General features: G+C 41.9%; 1 protein-coding gene across 2 annotated transcripts in view; it reads right to left on the minus strand.

Annotated features, from left to right (window-relative positions):
- LOC113836627 (teneurin-2) overlaps positions 1–15,098 on the minus strand; it is a 934,552-nt gene that overhangs the window by 275,596 nt on the left and 643,858 nt on the right. The gene's annotated exons all lie outside the window — the stretch shown is intronic.

The following is a 15,098-nucleotide window of genomic DNA, read 5'->3' on the forward strand; positions in this document are numbered from 1 at the left end:
TTAAAGGAGTATGACACCATGCTTGGCTTGACCATGTACCTTTTTTTTCAATTTAAAACTAAATAAATGATATTCTTTATTTGAGAATTAAGACTTTCCCTCTTCCTAAAATATACACTGGAATCAGGAATCAGGAAGAAATGGAAAAACAAATTGACAGTAGCAAAACAAACAAGGCTCCCACCAAACAAAACAAAAAAACCACAAGAAATCAAGAATGATCGTTTTCTAGATTTTTATAGGTACTCAAGACCTGTTTTCTGGGGGAGTAGAAAAAGGGTTGGAGGGAGAAAGGAAGGGAAGAGAGGAGATAATGATGGAAGGAGAGAAGAAAAGAGGAAAGAATATTTAGCTATAACAGTTAAACATTATAGGCTGAGTATTTTTCAAGATTCCTTCAGGGCTGAAAAAAAGAAACAGAATTGATTTATCTGAATTATTGTTTAGCTGCTGCCATGGTTTGAATGCTTGCTCCTCTTCCAACTGATACAGAACTTGCTGGCACTGTTTCAGTATTAATTGGGAGTCCCTTGAGAGATGAGTGGGCTGAGAAGACTCCACCTCCACGGACAGATCAATCATTGCAAGACTTGTTTCTTATCTTGGAAGTGGATTGCTCAAAGCCAGTGAGTCCTGAGCTGCATTTCTCTCTCTCTCTCTCTCTCTCTCTCTCTCTCTCTCTCTCTCTCTCTCTCTCTGTCTCCTTTCTGCACTACAAGCATGGAAACATGCAGCAAAGAAGCTTTGTGCCAAATGCTGGCCCCTCATTCTTGAATTCCCAGCCTCCAGAACCATAAGCCCCCACATTTTCATTCATTGTAAGTTAGCAAGTTTTGACTATTACAGTATTACAAATGGACTAGGACAATTAACTTCAGTGTGTGTGTGTGTGTGTGTGTGTGTGTGTGTGTGTGTGTGTGTGTGTACTCATACATGTGTGCTTATGCACAGGTACATGTGTGTTCATACCCATGTGCAGTCCAGACATCAGCTTCAGGTATGGATCCTCAGGAGTCATCCACCTTATTTTTATAAGATAGGGTCTCTCACTGGGACCTGGGGTTCCTGGATTAGGCTAGGATGGCTGCCCACTTAGCATCCCAACTCCAGGGAGTGAGAAAGAGAAAGCTGGAGTTGGGATGCTAAGTGCAGGGTACCACAGCTTTTTACATGGGTGCTAGGGATGAAGCTCAGTTCCTCGTGTTTGTATGCTCGTGGGGAAATTCCTTTCTAGACTGAACTATTTCACCAGTCCCCAACTGCCAGTAATTTTTAAGGCATGAAAGCAGTCCTAGATATGGGACTGGCAGAAGTGAAAGACAATGAAAGGAAAAGCAAAAGCTGATTCTCATTTTTATGAATTAAAGATTTGCTTCTCCGTGCCTAAGTGCACAGTGTTCTAGTGTTCCAGTTAGGGCAATGTTACTTTTTATTTTTTAAACTCTAACATAAAAATGATTATCTTTAATACAATTTGTTTTTCCATTAGAATTTACATCAGATCCTTCGAGGCATCCATCAGAAAATATAAGAAAACCCATCCACATATTTACCCACATTTCGTTATATGTGCAGCATCCATAGGTATAATATTTTCTTCTTAAGTAGCGCTCTTCATGAAATGATATAAGAGCTCTTCAGGGATATTAATTAAGTTTTACAGCAACCCCTGTGACACATCTGCCTGCCTACATATATCTGTTAGACACTCAGAAATTAGTGCTGGGTAGAAGTGTGCCATTTAAGTGTGTTTGTAGGCCAGCCACATACTCACTGACAATGCACCGAACAGATCCATACATTTCAGTCGTCAAGAAAAAAAAAGTGCCATTACATAAGGCAACCGTCACTTAGCATCAACACATAAATGTAGCCATGGGGCCTAGCACACTTTCAGGTGGCCCCTGCAGCACCTCTGCCACAAGACAAGCAACAAGGAAGAAGCTGTGAAAATATGGCTCCTTCGAAAGATAGCTGGCTTCTTTAAAGCTATGTTTCCTAGACTCTGGGATGAGGCTTCTTAAAAATTCAAGTGTCAAGGAAAATTGTCATGCATGTTTGCCTTAAGTACCTGAAAATCTTGTCAGTGCCATCTTGGAAATCTTGACGAAGATTCGGGTGGACATGCTGAGGCATGGTGAATTGAAAGCCACCTGACAGGAAGGTGGGGTGTTAGACTATGAGGCAGGTGCCTGCCTGCAGGCATTTTCTTTGCAAGTGGTAGAATTAAGTAAAACTTAAAGGCAACTCTGGCAGGTGGGGGTGGGGGAGAAGCTGTCTCCTCTGACACCTCAAAGATTTGCACTTGAACTGGGGTTCTTTCTACCTCTGAGGTTTTACTAGACAAGAGGGTAAAGCAGTTATGTGAAAAGCGATGTCTACAATGTCTGAGTTTTATGGCAGCAAGGCGAAGACCTGGGAAAGGGGAGCAAGATCAGTGCTGCAGCAGACTTGGACAGCACCACACCTGCTGACTAGGGGAAGCTGGGGACGGCAGTGGCTAATGGTCAACTGTTGGTAATATACAGTGCTCAGAGCCTGTCTATAACCTGTGCAGCCTTTGGCATTGTTATGTCTTAGTTTGCTCCAATGCAAATATTTAGAGATATTGAGGGGATTAAAGGGGGCTTAGCATGTGCTTGACATTGAGTAGGCCCTCAAAATAATTGTTAGCCATTGCTGTTGTGGAGATAATTACTCATGAATCCCACACACTGTCTACTTCAAACATAGCTTCCGTTTTTTTTTGTCCTTGTTAAATTCTTCATTTTCCTCCCTCTTTTCCTTTCCTTCCTCCTATCTGCCGTTGTCAGATATGGGATTCCTGGGTAGCGGCCACATCTCTATTGCTTCCTTCCTTCTAGGTGTCAATTCAACTTTCTCCTCCTAGGGACTCTGACTGCCACACACAGTTTCCTCTCTCCACAGAGTGTGGTTGAGCCTCAATGTGGCCTTGAAGTCTCTGTAGGGTGGTCTCCTAAGACTTGCTCCATCCTATCCAAATGTTTTGTGCCTGAGATGCTCTTTAGGTGGGAAGACTCCCACTCTCCAATCAAAGTGAAAGCCAGACACTATTCTCTCTAGCCAGGTTTCCCCAAGTGTGCCTTCACCACCCACCATCCCACAGAGCCTTTTGATATGACATCCATTTCAGTATGAATTATCTTTTTTCCCCCTTGGCTTTCCACACTAGCTCTAATTCACAGTGAGAAAGGGCACGTGTTTTTTGTCTGCCACCCTGTCACTCACAGGACCTCCAAAATGTTGGCAGAATTAAGCCAACGTCTTATGTACAGCTCTGGTAATAAGATTACCAATGTTGGATGGGAAATTTAAAAAAAAAGTACCCACTTAGCATAAAATCAGAGTTTTAGATAAAATAACTATGTAAATTTGGCCCAAGATGTCTTACACACTGAGCCCTCACATACCTATCCCACATAAGAGGCATCCTTTTTACTGAATTGTCAAGTCCTTGATCACACACTCTCCTGTGATGCCTCAAACAGCCACACTGCTGTATCAGGAATTTCTCCCAGGCTTTCTGAAACTTGACTAGGTCAGCTCTCTTAGACATTCTTATCATAGCCCCATTAGGTAGCTAAAGGCACGGCAGATGAGGAGAGGGGGCAAATTTAAAACACCATCCAATTATAAGTGAGAAAACAGGAGGCAGCAAAGGGCTATACTGTGGCACAGATGCTAGTAAAAGGTTAGCACTAAGGGAAGAGCGAAAGTCAGACCTTGCCTCAATGATGCCTGTTCAAATGCTTTGCATGGAAAATAAGGAGGGGTGTCATGGGCTGGGAGTGGGAGAGAGAGCTTGTCTAGCAAGTAGGAGGCTCTGGGTTCAATTTGCCCCAATAAAAACCCCAAGCAAAAACATAGAGAAGGGAGGTATATTTCCTCAGGGGAAAAAACCTTCTCTCCTTTGTATACCCTAACTCCATATATTTGGGGATTCTTATTTTCAGCGTATTGGGGAAGTAGGTCATTAGCGAGAGAGAGCATAACATCTGAATTGTGATGGGCACAATTTGGCACAGTCTACCGAACTTCAAAATGCATATTATACATACCCTTTGATCTAGCAATTTCAGTTCCTGGAATTTAACTTTTGAACATAATCATATAAGTATGCAAAGAAAGGTACATACACAAGACTCTTCATTGCAGTTCTGTTTGTAATAGCACAAATCTGAAAGCAATCTAAGTGTCCATCAAGAAGGCATTGGTTAAATAAATTATGGCATTATGGGACATTACAGAGACCTTAAAAAAGGGAATGAAGTAGGTCTACATGAAATTACCTGAAAAGATTTCCACAATATCTCATTAAGTTAAAATGAAACTTGCTAAGTGGAATGTATATGGTTCCATTTCTATTAAAATATATGCTTAGACATTCATAAACATCTTTGTAAGCTTGAAGTAATAAGCCTTTGAGTGGTATTTTCTTGGAAATAGAAATTGAGAAGCAGAGATTACTTCTATGCACATCCTAGCTTTCCAATAATTGAATATTTTTTACTATAAGAATATCTACATTTTGTAATAAAGTAACTGAAACTGTGTTGTGACCATGCTTTCATTTTTTTAAACTTTAAATTCTTGACTTTTCTTTTGCAGAGGAAGTAGAGATAAACAAAATCTGTGTGATAAATAGGAACCTAAGTCCACCATAATGTAGGAAATAGTGAGGGGTTTGGGAAGAGCACCATTTTCATCCCATCCCTGTCTTATCTATACCCATATCTTCATCTCCACTCTTGTTTTGTCAGTTTTCATCTCCATTCCTATTCCTATACTTATCCCAGTCCTCATTTCTATTTTAATGTTCTTCCAAAACTTCACCCCACTTCCATCCCCATCCTCCTCTTCTTCATCTCATCTCATCTTCATTCCACCTTTTCTCCATCTGCATCCCCATCTCCATTCCCACCCTCTTCTCCATCTGCACCCCTATCTCTAATTCCATATCCATTCATACTTTTGTGCTAATCTCAGTCTCTGTTCCCCTTTTGGTTTGAAATAGTCTGCTGGCTTTAGCTCCATGAAGAACTTCACCCTTTCTCCTGAATAGAACAACATATGATTTTGAAGATGCGCCAGAGGAAGACCCTGTCTTAGTATTGTTTTTATTTCTAAATGCAAGGAGAGCGATGAAGACAATTCAGAGATCCAAGTAACTTACACACATATTGACTGGGGCCTCCCTTCCTATTTTTTTTTGCCCACCTGTCACCACCGTACACATTATTACCTTGGATTTTTTGGAGAGTGTATGTGTTATATCTCCCGCCCCCCCACTACACTTATCCTTACCACTTCCAGTAACTCTGAATTAATTTGCAGAGATGTAAGCACTAAGGAACACCACTGGTAACATTAGACCACATTGCATTTTATGATGAGAGTTTTTATCTAATTAAACATAGAACTATTTTGATGTTGCATCTATTATGATCCATTAGGGAGCTGACTTCCCTCTGCAAAACATCCTACTCAAGATTTTCACAAGCAGGATCAAACACATTACCAAGAATAGCATGAGCGTGAAGCATGGAGTTAAATGGTTTCCATTCATGGTTTTATTAAAAAGCAAAACCAAAAATTCTTCAAAGTAATTCAACTTCCCATAGGTAAAACCATTTCTCCTGCCATTTGGAGGAGGTGGGAAGTGCATGGAGATGTTTTGAGTTAACTTTCTCATCATGAGCCCTCATAAAGAGCACTGGTTAGTAAGACAATAAGTGAGCATGTTTTAATTAGAAAATGTGGAATCCAAGCACTTTTGCAGGAAAGACGATGATAGTTTAAAAGAGACATCAGGAGACTAATAAAAGTTAAAATGCATTAAGTAGCCACAGTGAACTCAAAGGTAAAGTCAAGGGACGTTTGAGAAGTGAACCAGAGAGGGCGATGAATCAGATGTGGGTGGGAGGGAATCAGTCAGTGGAACTTACTCTTTCTCTTTCATTGGACTGAGTTGCAAACCTCCTTCTGTGCCCAGGCAAGTGAGACAACTCAGTGTCCTGAAATTCCTCCACCTCCTACCCTGGCCACTATACTCTATACCCAGAGGAGAGAATAATTACACTCAGGCTATAAGAGAAGATTGCTTGGTAGTGCAGAGTTTGATTTGGGTTGATCTGGAGTTTTTGTCTGCCACTTTCTCTTTTACATTCTCTTACTGGTCTGACATTTGACTATGGGTTATGTAGGGCTATCCTTTCCAAATCAGGCCCTGGGTGGGCATCTGATTCTGCCTAGCCCATCACCATGGTCTGTTCTCTAAGCCTAGTGGATAGATAGGTCAGTAGTGCTAGGTGTGATCCAGGCTGGGTTCCATGGGCCTCTGTCAAGAGAGTATACTTGAAAATTAGAACTAGCTAGTGGTAGTAGTAGTGTTGTAATTGCAGCACTCTGGAAACCATGTACCAGACCTACAGAATGAGACCTTGTCATAAACAATCAGACACAGCAAATGTCTAGGAAGAAAAGCCTCTTTTCGATGAGGTTCCTAAACCATGACTGTATAGCTCACAGGTCCTGGAACAATGCCAGCAAATGGGGTCCTCTAAGCACTATGTTCAGAAACACAGAAGAGCCAGGCTAAGGCAGACAGCTAATATCCAAGTGTAAGTACTTGAGCCCGAGTCTGCCAAGGACCTTGTCTCTTTTTCCCAGACCTTGCACCTCACATTTCATTTGCCTGATATGCTGACAGGAGACAAGGACATCTGCCCTGTGGAACTTTGTCTCAGACAACTGATGTAAAGCACCCAAACTGATGCTCAGCACAAAGGAGACAGTTCAGACAGGAGTCGATCTGAAAAACGAGCCCCCAAAAGTCCAGAGCAGGAAGCATTCCAGAAGGTTCACTATTCTCCTTATGTGGAAGGTGGTATGGAAAATGGAGGATTGAACTTGATGCCTTCAGCATTCTGCTGTGGGAAACACTGAGGACGATCCGATCACAAGAGGAAGAGAGTGGCCAGAACACATGGCACTCCTTCATAGGAACCTTTATACCTCTCCTTCTATTTTACTGAGTTGGGGAGGGTGGGGCTAGAGGCAGAGAGGCTTTCCTTATTGTCCAATCCAATGTTTAAATGAATCTCCCATGCCCTCAATTTGTGTGCCCAGATACAGTAAAAGGCTGCTAGGCTGCTGGGAAATGGGAAAGTCATTACTAGTATTTAGCAGGATTTCTGATAATCATTCAAGTAATTTAATAAATTATATTTATGCATGCATGATTAAAATATTGATGACAGAAACCTGGGGAGGGTTTTGCTGCCCCCTAATTAGTTATTATGAGCTAGGAATGATCCTGTAAGTGATTTAAAAATACCTAATAAGTTCAAGGGTGAACCTTTGTTGTTTAGCACTGGGATAATTTACAAAGAGGACTGAGAAAAGAACTCCAACTTGATGGGTGGTCTTGGAGGCAATGAAGCTACCTGAGGAGAGTTTCCTAAACACACTGGTATACCATGCTAGAGTATGCTGTGGTTGGGCGTGATGGGCCAGTACCTGGTGATGGATTGCAATCCTAAGGACACAGGATCCCAACTCACAGAGGCAAGTGAAGCTAAGGCTAATAAATCAAAGGAACCCTCAAAAAAAGTTGCAGAGCCCATTTCCTCTGCTTTGGAGAACCAGGCATGCCTCATGTGACTTCTCTGAGAAGAAAAAGCATCTTCAGGGAGTCAGAATTAGAAAAAGACTCATGCTTCTGAAAGCCGTTCCTCATCTGAGCCAGATAAAACACCCTAGGGGAAGACTTCAGGAAATGCCCCAAGGGAGTGACAGTTGATATTAGCTGAGTGGGTGAAAGGGCACAGAGAGAAATATTTGGGTTTTTTTTTTTTTTTTTTTCAACTGTGAATTTAACCCAAGAATCTTCAACATTTACACAGACTCGGGGCAGAGTCTTGCTCTTCCAAGGCACGACCACGAGGTGGCCTCCATCCTTAATTGGGTCCCCAAGGCACGAGCTGTAGAGGGATGGATTTTTATAAAAATTTCTTTGTACCCGTAGGCTTCGCCCCAGTGACTTGCAAGCAAGTTCAAGTCTTCAAAGGTTTAATCAACTTAGCACTTTTTAATTTTATAGAAGGGGACAAATTCTAAAAAAAAACCCCGACAGCTTCTGCTTGGATACTGCTGCCTTCCAAGTTTGCAAACCATGCCAAAAGTAGGCTAGAGGGGTCTTGAGTAAGATGTAATGCTTGAGCCTCTCTTAATGCACCTTGTAATTTGCACGCATGCCACGACACCTTATTTATTTTCTTATTAATGGGTCTGAGTGTGTTTAACACCACAAGCCATAAATTGCAGAGCAGTGGATTAGATGAGGGGCTCTTTATTTTCCTGCCTATTGTCAGAAGGAGATGTGGGCTATGAGATGCCCCCCTCCCAAACTGGCTTTCCCTCCACCCGCCCCTCCTACCCCTCTTATCCAAGAACCAGCCCCTTTGCTTCTATCCGATGAAGGTAGGGTGAACAAGAAAGACATAGCCTGGCTTCTCCCTGGTAAGCTTGCCTATTGAGCAGCTCTGTTATTGAGATTAATAAGCTGCCAGTTTCCAAGGAAGACTAACAAAACAGCAAAATTAAAGTGCACTGCCACATGAAATGCTGCTGGTGGCCAGGCGGGATCATGGTGTCAAAAAGGCAAGGTAAAGCTATAAAATAAGGCCGAGCTTGAAAGGCTAACCTAAAGGTCTCATTAATTTCCATGTTGCCTCTGATGAGAATTTAGAGGGGCGTAATGTTTAGCAATATGGAGAATCAAGCCACCTATTGATTTGAAAAGCGCTCCAATGCATTTGGTTCACTCGGAATGAATTCTACTTTTAAACCTTACTTGAAAACATTAGGGGGAAAAAAAGGAGGAAAAAAAAAGCAAACAGGTTACCTTGGCTTAATATTCCTAAGATCAAGCTTGTCAGTGATGCTGTCAGAAAATTAATCCTTTGGTAGAAAAATCCATCTGAGATCGAGTTTGAAATAGCCTTTGGACTCAGTGTGGTAGGGATGCTTCAACAGTCTTTCTGCTTCTCTGTGAAAACCTTATTTAGTAAAAGGTCTTGCATCTCAGTCCCCAAATCTGCACTACTAACAAAACACCCCAAATTAGGCCAGGATGAATTTGTCTTGAAGACAAAAAAGTATGTGATTTTTCTGGTCCTAGAATTAGACTCCTTGAATGCTGTTTATCAAGCTCAGTGTGTGCTGGTGTCCATCAGAGCCCCCCACTCTGGCTTCCTGCTTAACGGATAGCAGTGATGCTCCCAGGCTGACCAAGTGGATAGCCATGGTATCTGTAGCCATGTGGCTGTTTCCTACCCATATGATAAAGTTCTCCTTTGAATTAAAAACATTAAAAATTGTGAAGCTAACACACAGAGCTTAAAGCTGTCCCAGAATTGGGCTTTCCTGCAGCCTATGAGGCTTCCATCAACATGCAGGGAGGCCTCAAGTTCACCATTCCAAGTTGCCATTAATTCCTGGTGTTGACAAAATCATAAATGTATTTTAGGTGGTTTGGTAGAAAGGGAACCAAGACAAATTACCCTTCAGGAGAGTTTTATTAGAGGAGATGCAATATCATCCAGTCATAGGCAGCTATATGGGGCCCTGAAAGGAGAGGCAGACCCTTCAGTCCCAAAGAAAAAAAGGGATTAGTGACCTATCTTAGTTCCTGGAGTCACAAACAGAAGGTACCAGATAAAAGTAAAGTAGGAATTCAAAGTTGTCTTGGGCCTGGGTGTCAGAGGAAGCTGGGCTGCAGCTGCAATGGGGAGGAGAGCTGTGAGGGCACAGAATGTGTTGCAGATCAGCTCCTCTGGGAGACAGAGAAACCTAATACCCCTTGATACTGCAAAGAGTGTCTTATGTCACACCCAGCTCATGATTTTGTCAACCACTCAGTCTATGTCCAATACTATCCGTAGATTGTTTTTCATCTTATGTCACTCATAATGCATCAATTTCACCATCTCCATGGATAAGGTAAATTAATTTTCTCTTTTCTATCAGGATAAGTAAATATATTTCATCCCCTGCCATGCCTAGTTCCAAACATCATGGCAGTTAAAGACATGCCATTTGGGAGTCAAGTGGATACAAGTTCAAACTCCAGCTTTGCCATTTGCTGTTGGGTGATGTATAACTTAATATCCTGAGTTTCAGTTCTCCTTAATTCAATTATCATCCATTCATTCACTCCAACAATGTCTCTATGTAATCCAGAATGGCTGCAGACTTGTGATCCTTCTGCCCCACTCACTCCAATGCTCCCTTACTTTCAAATAGTTATAGTAACATATCCATTATGATGGGCTTAGGGGATTAAATGGCAAGTGTGTAAAGCTAAGTGACAAGCAAATGATATCTGAAAAAGAAAAGTTGTTATTCAAGACCTAAATGTTACTGTAGAATAAATTAAATATAATTTCCACAGTTTTTTAAATGAGGGGAAAAGGACAATTACCACAATCTATGAATACACCAAAAATTCATGCCTATAAGATTTTCTGTTACTGAAAGTTCCAAGTGGTTGACCAGTAGTATTAATATCTGTACCTAATTCTCTTGATTTCATGAACTTCTGCATTTGGCCACAACATGTATTCCGTATTGAGTAAATGACAGTCATGAAGCACAGACTTCCTGAGTCAGACCATTGACTTCTAGCCCTCAGTTCTGCACATGAGCAAGCTCTCATCACCTATTCCACCTGGGAAATCCTCCTCCCACCTACAACATTCATTGTGGGGTCCCTAAGAAAAGCCACTGGTTTACCACTTAACAATGGCCAATTCCTTCCAAATGAACCTGTAGTCTAGGAGCGCATCTTTTGATTCTATTCTCTTGCTTAAATTGCCCTGGTGGCTTTTCATTTTGCTTTGGGTAAATGTCCCAAATATTTATCAGTTCAAAGCCCTGTTCATCATGTTCCTGCCTACTTTTCTAACCTGTTTTCTTTTCCTGACATTATAGTGCTCTCTGCCAACTCCCCCCCACCCAAGTCTCTTTCTTCTCTCCTCTTGTCTTCCCATCTCCCCCTCTTCTCTCTGTCTGTCTCTCTGTCTCTGTCTCTGTCTCTGTCTCTCTCTCTCTCTCTCTCTCTCTCTCTCTCTGTGTGTGTGTGTGTGTGTAGGCCAGAGGATAACCTTCAAGAGTCTTTCCTCATCTCTCTACTGTAACAGCTTTAATAGCTCTTAATAATAAAAGCTCAGAGTCAGATACTACAGGGTGAAAGCTGAAAGATCAGAGAAGCAGATCAGCCAGCCACTAGAGCTCTTACCGCTATGAAATTCTCAGACTGAAAAGAGAGAGAGAGCTCCTGTCTCCTCCCACCTACATTCATATCTCTGCCCAGCCATCTCACTTCCTGTCTACCTGTACAGACCTTAGGACCTCTATGGTTAGCTAGTGGCTAGCTCTGCTTCTCTGATCTTCAGGCAAACTTAATTTATTAGAGTATAAACATGATATCACCACACTCTACCTTGTTTTGAGACATGGCTTCCTTCACCACTGTGTAAAATTGGTTAGTTGGCTCATAAGCATCTGGAGATTATCTTGCCTCCACCTCCCATTTCCCATAGGCATCCTGGGATTACAGATGTTTGTGACTATGTCTAGCTTATTGGTAGGTTCTGGGGATCAGGTGGTATGCCTTGCATGGGTAATGATTTTAACCACTAAGTCAATCTCCCTAGCCCTGGAATTCTTTTAAGCTTTATTGATACCCATTTGTCATGGGTCTGATTTCTCTATACCTCTCATGGCACTTGCCACTTTCACTATGAGAGAGACATTTGTTTATTCATTTGTTGGTTCAATGTTTCATCCTGTTCCCTGTCTAGCATTTTTGTAAGGGCAAGGCTTGCTTAGTGTGTGTGTTTGAACTCTGAGTGGCTGACACATACTAGCCATTCTCAGAGACATTTCTAGAAAGGATGGCCATCTTGAAAAGCAATGTGCAATTTTGCAAATTTGTTTATAACTTGATGATGTGGATGATTAAAATCAGGGTTCCCAGAGTTTCTGAATCTGGGAAGCTTTGCCCTGCTTAGGGATTCTCCTCAGTCACCTGCTATGAAGACAGATTTGGAGAAGCCTGTCTCAGCAAAACAGAGGGGAAGTTGGATTCTGTCACTGAGATACTGCTACTGTTTTAGACAAGAGAAGCTAACTTCTGACACTTCCCAAGAAGCTGCCGAGTGGGAAGATTCCTGACCTTGGCCCTCTCTGCAGAGAAGGAATAGACAGGTGAAAGGAGATGGCAGGCAGGAAGCACATGGGGACTTGATTCTATATTGGAGGAAGATGGAGTATGGTAATTTATTGTACAGGCTGCTTGAACTGAGGTCCTCTGTCACGTGCCTAGATTTTGTGGGCTATATTCAGGCTCATGGCAATTGGGGGTATGATGCAGTTGGTAGAATGCTTGCCTATTATAGCTTATATGTAAACTGCCTTCAATAGTGACAATTTACATGCTGTTCTCTAACGGTGCTAACGGAGCTCTCTTTACATGATTTTTATGTGTTCAGTGCCTCATCTGGACAGCTCTCTTTGCTTTTATTGGTGTGTGTGTGTGTGTGTGTGTGTGTGTGTGTGTGTGTGTGTGTGTGTGTGTATGTGTGTGTGTGTGTAATCTAATAGCTGATGTTGGGTGTCTCTTTCAATCTCTACCTTATTTTTTTGAAATAGAGTACTTCACTGAACCTGGAGTTCATGAATATGGCGAGACCAGTTGGCCATTGAGCTCCAGGGATCTGTCTATCTCTGAGTTTCTCCAGTGGCAGAATTAGAAACACACACTACCAGGTGTGCCTCTTACATGAACTCAGGTCATTAGCCTTGTATGGCAAGCCCTTTACTACTGACCCTCCTCCATAGCCCTGGTTCTGTTTTCCATGTCTTATATTTCTATGCTGTGTAACTAGCACTTCCAATTCTATATGTTGTAAGACAAACTAAAAAAAATATCATAAGGTTCAAGGAAAACTTCACAGGCCTCTTTAAGTCTGGTAGGGACAACAACATAGACTGCTGAGAGGCAAGGACCTGTCCCCACTGGTTTAAAAGAAACACTGGGATTTGGCTGAACATCTCTGGGGGTGGCAGGATGCCTGTTCATTACCTCCCAAGTATGGAGCTCATCCATCACTCCCAGAAGCTGGAATGAATGAGGGGGAGGTCATGAAGCTGTTGGTAAATTTCCATTTCATGTCCTCAATTAGAGACTACCTCACAATGAGCCTCCAGAATATCTTGCCTTCAATGGTTCTTTATCTAGGACATGATTAACTGAGTCTTATTTAGTATTAAAGAGGCGTGGTGATCCTTGTGTGGCATCATATCCTTACAAAGGATTCCCACACCTGCTATCATAGACCCATGGGTAAGAAAATGATGCTTCTGAAATTTCACTGCTTTAGCACTTGAATGAATGAGTTTGTTTAGTTCCCAGTTGTTAACAATAATATAAAAAATGGTGGTCATGGGAATAAATAATACACAATAGGGCTTGGATTTTTCTCTGATTTTCTACTTGTTAGACCTTGACTTACCTTTGAAAAGGCAAATCTAGTGGCTTTTAAGCTGTGAAACTTTTTTTGTGACAATCACTGTGACTTTCATTCTTCCATTGCCTATTATTATATGTAGTGTGCTTTCTGCTTATTTCTTTAACCCTTCCTTTGGGTTATGTGCAACCTGAAAGAGGAGTGTGTACAATTTATTCATGATCTACTCAGTATCTAACATTGCTCTTGGGAACTCAGAACCTATTTGATAACAAGAGAGAAAATCGACATTGTTTTAAAAGGAATAATAGGATGGCTTCTTTTCAAAATCTCCTTTCTCTTCTGTTTTCCTTTTCTAAGGTTGGGCTAGTGAAACCATAGTTCTGTAGAAATTATGCTATACAGATTCATGTTATTTGTTTAATTTTATTTGTTGTGTACCTGTGTGTGTGTGTGTGTGTGTGTGTGTGTACTCATACACATGCACATTTATGGGTGTGCATGCAGTTGTGAGTAGAGGCCAGATGTTGATGTTGGGTATTTTCTTTAGCTGCTCTCCACCTTAGCTTTTCAGACCTGGAATTCATTGTCAACTATGCTGGCTGCTCAATGAGTTTCAAGGGTCTTCCTGTCTCATCCCACATCTCACCCCCAGCACGGGGGTTGTAGATATGTGTGTAACAGTGCTTGGCTTTTTACAGGAACATGGGAGATTCAAACTCAGGCCCTCATGCTTGTGCAGTAAGCACTGTACCAACTGACCCATCTCCCCAGCCCTTGTTTGTTTATTTCAGTACTAAGGACTGAACTCAGAGCCTGGCACAAGTAAAGTTAGTCTTCAGTCCAGAGTTGCACTCCCATATCAGAAGATCATAGGTTCCAAACGTGCTGTGGATTCATGCTAAAGTTTTCATGGGCATCTCCCCTGTACATCCAAGTTCTTTGTGCTCACACCCATGAAGGCTTGATTTCTGGGAGTCTCCCCCGTCCTGGACTAGACATTCCCAGTCTCTAATCCTTGGATCTTGAACATACTGAGTAATGAACATCCAGGAGCTGCTCTCACTTGTCTATACTTTGAGATAGACTTCAAGGTTTTGGAGATTCTGTCTATGTTCAGAGTTCATCTTTTCCTTGCCTTTCCCAAGGACATCACTGATGTCTCAAGGTCCTTCGAGAAATGCTACTTGTGCAAGGGCTCTGCAGAAGCACTCTAGAGAGCACAGAGCAGGTGTTGAGAGAGTGTGCCTTAAGACATCAGCGAGTGACCCATTGCTCTTGTGGGTCTTTTCAACCATGTACTTACAAAAGGGACGTTTTCTTATAAGTGGTTCTTGACAAGTCTCCTGGGAAACCAACCGATTACATCAGCAGCTAGGTTGCATATTTATATGTGTCCTTTCCAATATTCTTATTTTACATGTATGGACATTTTGCATGCATGTATAACTGTGTATAGCAATGCATACCTTTATATATGTTCTAATGACCGAGGGGAGACTACTTTCAAGTAGCAGACTGATGGATCTGCCCCTGTGAATTGGA

The sequence above is a fragment of the Cricetulus griseus genome, chromosome 7 (genome assembly GCF_003668045.3).
Source record: "Cricetulus griseus strain 17A/GY chromosome 7, alternate assembly CriGri-PICRH-1.0, whole genome shotgun sequence".
NCBI lineage: Eukaryota > Metazoa > Chordata > Mammalia > Rodentia > Cricetidae > Cricetulus > Cricetulus griseus.